This window comes from Dreissena polymorpha, chromosome 14 (genome assembly GCF_020536995.1).
Source record: "Dreissena polymorpha isolate Duluth1 chromosome 14, UMN_Dpol_1.0, whole genome shotgun sequence".
Taxonomy (NCBI): Eukaryota; Metazoa; Mollusca; class Bivalvia; order Myida; family Dreissenidae; genus Dreissena; species Dreissena polymorpha.
The window spans coordinates 50,583,873-50,596,233 of NC_068368.1; positions in this window are offsets into that span (position 1 = coordinate 50,583,873).

Here is a 12,361-nt window from a genome sequence, read left to right on the forward strand (position 1 = left end):
TCAAGTTCTAAAATGTATTGTTGAAAAGATCTGCATTTTAAAAATATAACCAAAGAACGACCGGTTCACAAACATGCTTGTGTTCACCATGTTTGATCTTCCAATGAGGAAATGGGATTCTTGTCGCATATTATAGGCGTCTGCTTATTTGTGTGACTTGAATTAAAAAGTTTTTGGATGAAAAAACCCTGATGCATTATAAAGTGCAATCTTAATCTCATGGACGAATAACACTACGAATTGAAAGCACTCTACCAACAACAATGTCACTACTACATTTTAATCTTCTCTCTTACTTTGACTAACCAATGTTAAGATAATTAACAACATACATAAGATACTACAACCATAACCACCACAACTGCATACATTACAAACTACCGCCATAATAACTACAACCACACACATTACAAACTACCACCATAATAACTTCAACCACATACATTACAACATTACAAACTACCATCAAAATAACGTTAACAACACACATTACAAACTACCACCATAATAACGTAAACCACAAACATTACAAACTACCACAATAATAACTTCAACCACACTCATTACAAACTACCGCCAAATTACTTCAACCACACACATTACAAACTACCACCATTATAACTTCAACCACACACATTACAAACTACCGCCATAATAACTTCAACCACACACAATACAAATTACCGCCATAATTACTTCATCGCGTACATTACAACATTACAAACTACCGCCATAATAACTTCAACCACACACATAACAAACTACCACCATAATAACTTCAATCACACGCATTACCAACTACCACCAAAATCACTTCAACCACAAACATAACCAGCTACCACCATAATCACTTCAACCACACGCATTACCAACTACTACCAAAATCACTTCAACCACAAACATTACCAGCTACCACCATAATCACTTCAACCACAAACATTACCAACTACCACCATAATCACTTCAACCACAAACATTACCAACTACCACAATAATCACTTCAACCACAAACATTACCAACTACCACCATAATCACTTCAACCACAAACATTACCAACTACCACCATAATCACTTCAACCACAAACATTACCAACTACCACCATAATCACTTCAACCACAAACATTACCAAATACCGCCATAATCACTTCAACCACACATATTACCAACTACCACCATAATCACTTCAACTACACACGTTACCAACTACCGCCATAATTTCTTCAACCACACATATTACTTATTACCACAATAACTTCTTCAACCATCGACTTTATCAACTAATTCAATTAGCTCCCCCAATTAGAGCTCACGCTATCACTACCTCAACCCTTAACGATCTCATCTGTACTACCACCATGTCCACCATCTCTGTACCTTCCATTTCCAAAAACCGCATATTTACACAAAATATAACAATACTAACTAGTATACCCTACATCATTTTACATAACTCTTAGAACAAAAAGGCCACCCATTCATTTTAGCATAGTGCAATCTTGTATTCCCCCTGTGACCACATGACACATAAACATTAATGATCCCTTCAAAAAAGTATATATCTGCTAATTATGGGGCGGTGTAATTGCAGTGGATCCAGACGGTCTCATAGCAATTGTGATCGTTTCAGGGCAATAATAATTGTGTCATTAGTCGACACTAGGAATTAACCCGTCGACTTTTGGGGATTGTTTCTTTATCAATGTAATGTAAGTTATTAACCTGACACTTGGGAAATATACGTTATTTGAATTCGTTTAAATTGTTTATTACAACAAACGCATGCATTGCTAGTGATGCATTTTATGAATGTGTATTATTTAAGAATTTATAGCATTTTCATGCGTTTTATTGTAGTATGAACTGTCGGGAAAATTATACTTAACCCATTTATGCCTAGCGTCTAGAAAAAAGGCCTTGGCAAACAGCGTAGACCCAGATGAGACGCCGCATCATCAGGGTCTGCGCTGTTTGCTTAAAGGAATTATTGTAAGAAATATTCTCAATATAGAAATAAATATACTAGACATCCCTAATTTTGGAAAAAAATTGATCCAATTTAGAAGGATGGGAGAGGCATCCACCAGGCATACATGGGTTAATTTGGATACAATCCGACGGCATTTATAGGTTTATGAATTGTATGTAATGACGACTACGACAAGTAAGAGTGCCTTTTATTCTATAAATAGATCAACAAATACCATTCTGTCACAAATGAACCAAAATCATATCATCTTGCTTCAATGAAAACTCAAGCGCAATCAATACGTTTGTTTTTGCTAATATTTCTCTTGTCATGTGTATTGTCACAAAATCGCGGCCAAATAATTTCGAACTGCATAATCAAGGTGTCGCTTTCGGGAAACGATATTAGAAGATTTATAATGTGTCTTTAATTGTGACAACGCATACATTATGTAAAAGCTTCACACAAACATTTCTGTGATTTATTTGGTCCATTTCAAAGAAACACTTTTACAGTTTCATCTGGAAAATGTTTAGTCTTAAAATACATTCCTTAAACTGGATTTTGTAGAAAATGTCAATACGTTTCTCATAAATAATGTATAATATAAGTCAGCATACTTACGACGTTTGACATCCCTTTATAATAAATTTCTACACTATGTAGCAGTTCTTTGCTAAAAGAAGAATAAACATTTAAAATACAAAAGTGTTCGAAACTTATTTCTCAGAGCCAAAACATTGTGAGCATGCACTAATATCGATTCCTCACAAACCATTGTTCAACACATCATTCGTGGTACATCTTCATGACAATAAAACCCACTGCACTGTTTCTTGGTATGAGGACGATCAAATAAAATTTATTTGCGTATATCAATCCGTTAAGCTTTATTTATTACATTAAATGAACTTACTTGAAGACCTTTGCAAAACATGATTCAGCTTTAAAAGTCATACAACGGCAATACTATAATATGACTATAAACGATGTTATACAAGAAATGTGACAATCACAGAGTGCACAGCTTTATACGAGTAATCAGTTAATATTAAAAAAACACATTTTTGAAAATTCTATTACACTTCTATTCTGAATGAATTCGACAATAAGAATTACGATAATAGTCATAGTAAAGCTCGTTCATGCCTGATTCCGTGGTGTAAAGGTTAGCACTCAGGACTCTGAATCATGCAATCCGAGTTCAAATCTCAGTTAACCTGAACAGATGTTGTCTTCATAAATATTTGCCTAGACCAACCGGTTCAAAAAAGGGTTTGTGTCCACCATGTTTGATCTTCCTACAATGAAATGGGACTCAATTAAAGTGCAACTACACTTTAGCCTGCTCTCTAATTATGGCTAAGCTACTACCAAGAAAATAACTTCAACAGTAACATTACAAACTGTATTACTAACATAATACCTTCAAACAATTTACTTTACCAAGGACATCACAAAATACAATCATAATCACCACTACTACATTCATTACCAATTAACACAATACAATCTATAACCATATACACAATACCTATAAACAACATACAAAACAAATAACCTCAATAATCGCCTTAAACATATACATTATCAAGTATCCCTATAATTATTTCAATTACATAAATTAACATCTACCACCATAATAACATCAACAAAACATATAACCAAATAAAATCATTATACATTAAACAACATTCATTACCAACTAATACAATACTAACATCAACACTATACATGACAAACTACGTCCATTATAACTAAATCCACTTTCATTTCATAGTGCCACCAACGAAACTTCAACAATATACATTACATATTACATGTATGGTAACCACAACCACATACAATACAAACAACTGACATAATAACTTAAACCTCATATTAAGTAAACTACCGATTTAATAACTGCAACAACATACATTTCCAACTACTACCCTAATCACCACTGCCATGCACGTTAACAACTATATATATAATACATGATAATAACTTGAACCACATTCAATACGAAATACTATCATAATACATTCATCTAAACTGCATAAAAACTACCACAATAAACACTGAGGCCACATATATTATACACTACCATTACAAATTCAACCACTTACATTACCAATTAATACCAAAATAACTTCAACTACATACATTGCCAACTACTCCCATCATATTATCAGCCACATACTTTATAACATTATAACCAGTAATGCAACATATATAACAAACTACCAACCCAATATCTTCAGCCACAAATATTAATATCTACCACCATAATTTCTGTACTGCATATATTACCATGACAATAACTTCAACCATATATATTATAAACTAGCACACATCCATCACTACCACAACCATCAGCTACTTCCATAAAAAATCAACCACATACATTACAAACTAACACCACAACAAGCATTACCCGTACATTTATAACTTCCACCATAATAAGCTTGAACCGCATATATTGAAAACTACCACAATAACCACCGTTTCACCATACATCAACAACTACCATGCTAATAACTTCAACCACATACATTAGAAACAACATCATAATAACTTCAACCACATACATTACGCAATGCCACCATAACAACCGCTACACAATACATTAACAACTACCAGGCTAATAACTTCAACCACATACATTAGAAAAACTACCACCATAAAAACTTCAACCAAATACATTACAAACTACGACCATAATAAAAAACTTCAACCAAATACATTAAAAACTACGACCATAATAACTTAGCTACTTACGTTGTTTACAATCACAATTACGATCGCTACCATGAGAATCACTCAACTACCTATTATACACTCCAAGATGGGAACAACATCAAGCGCATCAAGAACCAGCTCACTGAAGGGCTGTAGCAGATTGACAGAAGCGGACTACCTGGCAAATTCAAGGCCTGGTTATTCCAGAATGGACTTTTCCCACGACTGATGTGGCCACTGATGCTTTTTGATGTAGCAACAACAGCAGTGGAAGGACTGGAGAGAACCATAAGTAGGCATTTGCGAAAGTGGCTTGGCGTACCAACCAGTTTCAGCAACATTGGGCTCTACGGACGATCGAATCAACTACAGCTCCCACTTTGTTCGTTGGTGAAAGAGTACAAGGTGGCCAAGGCCAGACTTGTCATGACGCTGAGGGATTCAAGGGATGACATGGTCCGTAGAGCAGGTGTTTAGACCAGGACTGGATGAAAGTGGTCTGCTAGCCAAGCTATAGCGCAAGCCGAGAGCCGCCTGCGACACAAAGACATTGTGGGAACAACGGCAGTGGGAACACAAGGTCTTGGCTCTACGGACTCGCGGAGCTGGAAGAAGGCGGACAGTGGAACAAGGAGGGAGATGGTCAAGGCAGAGGTGCGTCTGGCCGACATAGAAGATCGAGGCATTAGGGCAGTGGCAATGGGGTGCCAGGGTGCTTGTACGAAGTGGCAGACTATATGAAAGAAGATGACCTGGGCGGATATCTGGCGCAGTGAACCTCTACGCATTAGTTTCTTGCTCAGATCAGTCTTGGACCTGCTACATTCACCAGCAAAGCTGCACATATGGGGAAAACTTGACGACCCAACCTGCCCACTTTGTGGAAAGATAGGCACGCTAGAACATACACTATCATCTTGCCAGACAGCCCTTACACAAGGAAGATACATGTGGAGACACGAAAAGGTCCTTCAAGAACTGGCAGACATAGTGGAGAGGGAGAGGCGAAAGAAGAGGATTGTGGAGAAGACTGGGAAGATGCAGTTTGTAAAGGAAGGGGAACAGTCAAGCAGCAGACGCCAGCAGCATCGATCCTAGATCGTGCACAGTCATGGGAGATGGTGGTTGACCTGAAACGAAGGCTGGTTTCCCAAGTGTGGTCCAGACAACACAACGCCCCGACATGGTGATCTGGTCGGCAAAGGACAAGTGTCTGGTGATAGTTGAACTCACAGTTCATTGGGAGTCGCGCTGTGATGAGGCGATGGAGAGGAGAACAGCGAAATATGCTGATCTACAGAGGGAATGCAGGGATAAGGGATGGCACACGTGGCTATTCCATGTGGAGGTCGGCGTCCGAGGCTTTCCGTCAAAGTCTCTCTGGAGACTTTTCACTGCTCTTGGCCTGATAGGAAGATACAGAAAGCGAGCAGTCAACAGATTTGGGGATGCAGCGGAGGGAGCATCGAGATGGCTTTGGCTAAGGAGAAAAGAGAGGAGAAGGCAGCCGACTACTGACACTTAGGCGATTGATCAACTCCTGCGGACCCACCATCATGAGAATGTCTCGAGATTAAATAGTCGAAACATTCAGTGACTGGTGGCTCTCGACTGAGGATGTCAGTAGTCCAGCAGTTTAACGACTGTTAACGACATCTTAATTAATAGCAACTAACATAATTATGGGACTGGTATAAACTACTTACAAACCATTAGACCATACCAACTACCTGCAGAAATATCACAACCACATCACTAACTGCGACCATAGTCACCAGTATACGCCATCGTATTTGACTTTATTCTGCCCTTCTGTCCAGTTTATACACATAAGTTATCATTATGACTACCTCAGCATTTTCATCAAATAAGCAATATTCCCGAAATCTACACAATATATTTTACAATAAATTTCCTTATTATACTTACAAATTTGGCAATACAATATACAACCTAGTTTTCACTGAAAAAACAACAATCTTTATCACACCAGATAGGAACACTATTGGTCCTTGTCTACGATGTATATGTGCTAATTATGGGACGGCGTAATTGCCATGGATCCGGACGGTACATATATCATATGCTGCTAATAATAAGTATTATCCTGATGCTATCAGGATAGCTTCAGAGAAATACTAAATGGGTCATTAGTCAACATAAGGAATTATTCATTCGACGTTCGACGATTGTATGTGTCTTGTTCTGAGAAAACTGGGCATAATGTGTGTGCGTAAAAGTGTCGTCCCAGATTAGCATGTGCAGTCCGCACAGGCTAATCAGGGACACTTTTCGCATAAATTGGATTTTTGCTAAGAAGAGACTTCATTTAACGAAAAATTCCATAAAACCGGAAAGTGTCGTCCCTGATTCGCCTGTGCGGACTGCATAGGCTAATCTGGGACGAAACTTTACGCACATGTATTATGCCCAGTTTCCTCAGAACGCGGCTCGATTGTATTGTGGTGTGAAGTATTGGCATGGGGAAACTCGTCTCATTTGTAATCTGTGTAAATTGTTTCTAACAACAGCTGCAAGCGTTTGCTGTAAGAGTTTACTAATGTGTTATATATTTATTTTGTTGCGACAATACAATGTGTTGACATCAGGCAAATCACAAATCGTAAAACTAGAAGTTAGGAACAAACTTTTTATTTTTCGTTAATATATTTTATATTATACACTGAAAACGATCGTATTGTTATACTTACATAAAAGCTTTCAATTATGGAGGTATTTACTATGCGTTAATGTTTCCACTTGAAGGGACAAAAATCTTCTATGTTTGTCTAGAATGGTTCTACGTATCGTCTGTAAAGGGACTATGTATTGACTTAAAATGTTCTAAGCATTGTATTTACATGTCGGGACTTCATTTATCAAGTTCAAAGTCTTGACAAGAACCGGTATGTGTTCTACAGTTACACACTGGAGTCGTGTTCTCAGAAAACTGGGCATAATGCATGTGCGTAAAGTGTCGTCCCAGATTAGCCTGTGCAGTCCGCACAAACCAATCATGACGACACTTTCCGCCTAAACTGGATTTTTGCAAAGAAGAGACTTTATTTAAATGAAAAATGTCATAAAAGCGTAAAGTGTCGTCCCTGATTAGCCTGTGCGGACTGCACAGGCTAATGTGGGACGACACTTTACGCACAAGCATTATGCCCAGTTTTCTCAGAACTCGATTCACTGAATTGAACTTACCGAGAACCGAGTATACGTACTGATTCAACGCCATCATTTTTTGGATTATGGACACATTGGGAAAAAAATATTTTATAAGTGAATACAAATAAATAAATGAACTAAATCTCTATGCAATCCTAAAATTTTCCAGCGGTAGTTTAGGTTCAAACACCAGGGGACTTTGAATATATTTATCTTCTTTTCAGAAAATTGTAAAATACATATGTCTTGTAACAAAAATACTATATCCATTCAAACAACTCTTTATTTAATTATTTGATGTTTTCTATAATTTGTTTATAATATTTTCAACCCATTTATGCCTAGCGTCTAGACAAAATGCCTTGGCAAACAGCGTAGACCCAGATGAGACGCCGCATAATGCGGCGTCTCATCAGGGTCTGTGCTGTTTGCTAAAAGGAATTTCTGTAAAAAATATTTTAAATATAGAAATAAGTATACTAGACATCCCTAATTTTGGAAATAAATTGATCCAATTTAGAAATATGGGAGAGTCCACTAGGCATAAATGGGTTAAACAGATATTTGTTTTAACATGCACAACGTCTTGAAACATAAGTTATGTTCACTTGCTGTTATAATGAAAAATGTCTTATAAGACAGAAGCGGAGTTTACAAATTAAACTTTAAAGCATAAAAAAACATACCTGCCTATTTTATTGTGCTTATCAAACACTGTACAACAAATACAATTTGGAAAACCTACATACTAACACAGATGATTGTAAAATTGTATAAGAGGGACGTATACAAATAAATAGTCATATCTCGCTTATTAAGGTTGTATTTAGTATTCGTTACATCACGTGTACATACGTTTAAAATATTATGAAAAAAGCACGTTTTGTACATGACCATGTAAAATGAGCATTCTTCTGAAATATAATTTATATCAGCAATAAATCAACAATACAATTAATATATTTCATAATATACCAGGATATACAAAAAATGTCATTGTTTCAGTGCATTTAAAAATATGTATTTATGAATGCGTTGGCAGCTGTCATATTTAAACGGTGCAATGGTTCCATGGTGTAAGGGTTAGCACTCTTAATCATACGATTCGACTTCAAGTCTCGGTGGAACCTGGGCAACTGCTCTCTTCATAACGATTGTGTTTTGATTGTCATTGCTTTTATTTCTGAAATATGTTCCTATACTGGTCTTCGTCCACCATGTTAGATCTTCCAACACATATATCGAAGAGCGTTTATAAGCCAAGGGGTTGGTGGGGACAGAATATAATATACCAAGTTCCAGACCCAATACAACATTGCTTGCCACTGCATATTTTATCTCCGATATTTCACCATTATCAACAATTTTTAAATAAAAAAGTACTTCTACCATAGCTGCCACAACACGTACGACTAAATCTTATATTAAGAATAACGATACAAACTAAAATACTGTATTAAATAGATAGAGTTGATGTCAGCGTGTCATTTCATATTCTCAATATAACAATGAGGGTCGTACAAATTGTTAACAGAAAACACTTAAATCGACCGACCGACCTACATTTTTTTGTAAGCGATGCTAGATAAGTGTAAACAAATTACCTTTTTTTCTTAATAACATGAGCAGAGTCGAAAAAATTATTTTGGCAATTGAAGAGAACTATATCTTACTATTAGCTGTTTTGCCATGTTAAAGGGTAGTTTTACAACGATTATATTCTATATTTTTACCAATAAGAAAAAAACACACACTCTTAAATGTTGTTTATGAACTTATAAACAAAACTTCTGTAAGCTATTAAACGAATTCTGTGTAAGAATTAATCGATACATGTTTCTTGAGCCAGCGCCATATAGTAATTAATAAACACTTAGCCCTAAACCATGACACGAACAGCCTTTGAGCTATGATCAGTTTAATATTCATAATATGATGTTGGTAAGAATGTTATTGGAACACGGTCAATGCGTATCGCATAAAAAATGGTGTTCGTAGTTTTGGGTGTCGATGGTTGCATTAAAAAAAGCTTGTCGAGTTTTATATCCGCCAGGGTTTCTTAAAAAAAATTCGTATTGGTGGAAAAATTCGACTTTACATTCAACATGTTGTTGTAAAAATGATATGACCTGGTGCAGTTTAAAAGATGTCCAGATATGACAGGAGTGCAGTTCGTTTATAAACTTAAAAGCTCACTATTACAGCTGAATTATGCCCACTCTGATGCATTTTAGATCATTTTCATTTAACTTTGAGGTTTCATTATTATATCCGTGCTGAAGCTTAGTTAATTTCCAGCTTATTTGTATCTTTTTTTATTGTTTGAAAATCATTGTAAATGTAAAGCAATTGATTCAAACAGGTAAAAATATACGTTAGTTAGGCAATCTAAACATTTACGATTATATTTTCTGCCTATTGTTCCAATTACGGGTAGACTTTCATATATCTAAACTAAATTTGGATCTATGATACATGGCTTAAAGTTGACAGCTTTGCAAACATCCCCGACAATTCACGTGTGTCAATGTCTGTTTCTTTTGATATTTTTGGTAATGCAAACTGTACATTTATATGTTCAAAACCCAATTCACGCCTCCTTCTTATGTGTACTTGCATAGGTAACACGCAGTTCTCATCTGCTGAAGCCCCAAGCCTTGAAGGAATATATTCAGCCAGATTTCAGCAAATTATAATATTTAAAACTAGGACGTACTTTCCATTAAGCGTAAAACGCATATTGAGAGAAATCGTCAAGATTGAATTTAAATTATATAGCTCCGGTCTTTTATCACTATACTCATTAAATGACGTCATAGTATGTGTTTTACTTTACAAGTCATTTAAAGTTTCACGTCATGGATAAAAGGTATTTATCGTATTAAATATTAAGTACGACATACAGTTTGTTTTCAAGTCGCGTAACCCACTAAAAGTAGATTATTAACTAACGGCCCTCGCATACATGTCGTGAATCTCTCTCACTCTGCTTCTTTTCTCTGTGTCTGTCTCTGTCAGTGTCTGTCTGTCTGTCTGTCTGTCTGTCTGTCTGTCTGTCTGTCTGTCTGTCTGTCTGTCTGTCTGTCTGTCTGTCTGTCCGTACATACCCGAGCTACAGTAGTGGGTTCTTTATGTCCGGTTTTCTGTACAACTTGACACAATAAGGTTCATTCCGTAAAACATCGCTCTTTCGGGGATATATATACTTGTGGGTTTCTACGTAAGAGTATCATTTACACCACAATTATTTCAAACAGTAACCAAATAGTAAGTATGACACATTTCAGTGCAAGGAACATGCATGCAAAGCGCATAAAACAGCTGTAATAGTGATCTTTTAAGTTTATAAACGAACTGCACTCCTGTCATATCTTGACATCTTTCGAGCTGCACTAGGTCATATCATTTTTTCATCAACATGTTGAATGTAAAGTCGAATTTTTCCACCAATACGATTCTTTTTTAAGAAACCCTGGCGGATATGTTACTCGGGGACATTGGTTGATATAATTGTCGGTGCAAAAACTTTTTCACTGGCATACCTTTAAAGAAATTTGTAAATAAAGTGCTAAATATGGGACAAATCCCTGCATCGTCGATTTCAAATAGCCATATTTCAATAAATCCTGATTAATAATAATCAGGATTTTTGTAACATACATGGAAATACCTCCTTTGCATATACCAAAGTATATTTTAATTCAAAAATGCCTTTAAACAATTATAGAACTGGATTTACTAACCCTACCGAAATTCAGCAAAATTTATCGGCAACTTTTCCAAGCACATCCAACTTTTCACAGCATATCGGGTTTCCGGGGGTGTTAATGCATAGCAGAAAAAAGAGGTGGCGCCCGTTATTAACGGCTGTGTATCGGTAACCAAGCTTTTGTAGAAGGGCCTAGCATTTCGAAATTTAACAAATGTACTGTTAAAACGTAACTTACTCTGTCAATCCACATTTAGACTTTAGACTAAACAAATCGATGAATAGCACTGGCCTCCTACGAATGCGCTTTACACGGTTCTAAATTCATCCGCTTAGTGCATTATATCTTATTCATGAATATATTTTCATCCGTTTACTTACATAATATACGTAGCTGAAATTTGACAGGATACTTATTCGTAACAGTGCTGTAATATAATTGTGCCGTGCTATGTGAAAACGGGGTTAATGCATGTGCGTAAAGTGTCGTCCCATATTAGCCTTGTGAAGTCCGCACAGGCTAATCAGGGACGACAACTTCCCCCTAAACTAGATTTTTGCTAAGAAGAGACTATCTTTAAACGAAAAATACAATAAATGCGGAAAGTGGGACGAAACTTTACGCACATGCATTAAACCCCCTTTTCACAGAGTATGGCCCATTTTTATTCCGACTTTAAACACTTTCATATGTATACTTCATTTGCGCAGTTGAAGTTTTGTGCAAACATGAGCTTTAGATTTTAAAAATCACTACGTATGTACATTTTATGTCATTTTGTTCGACGT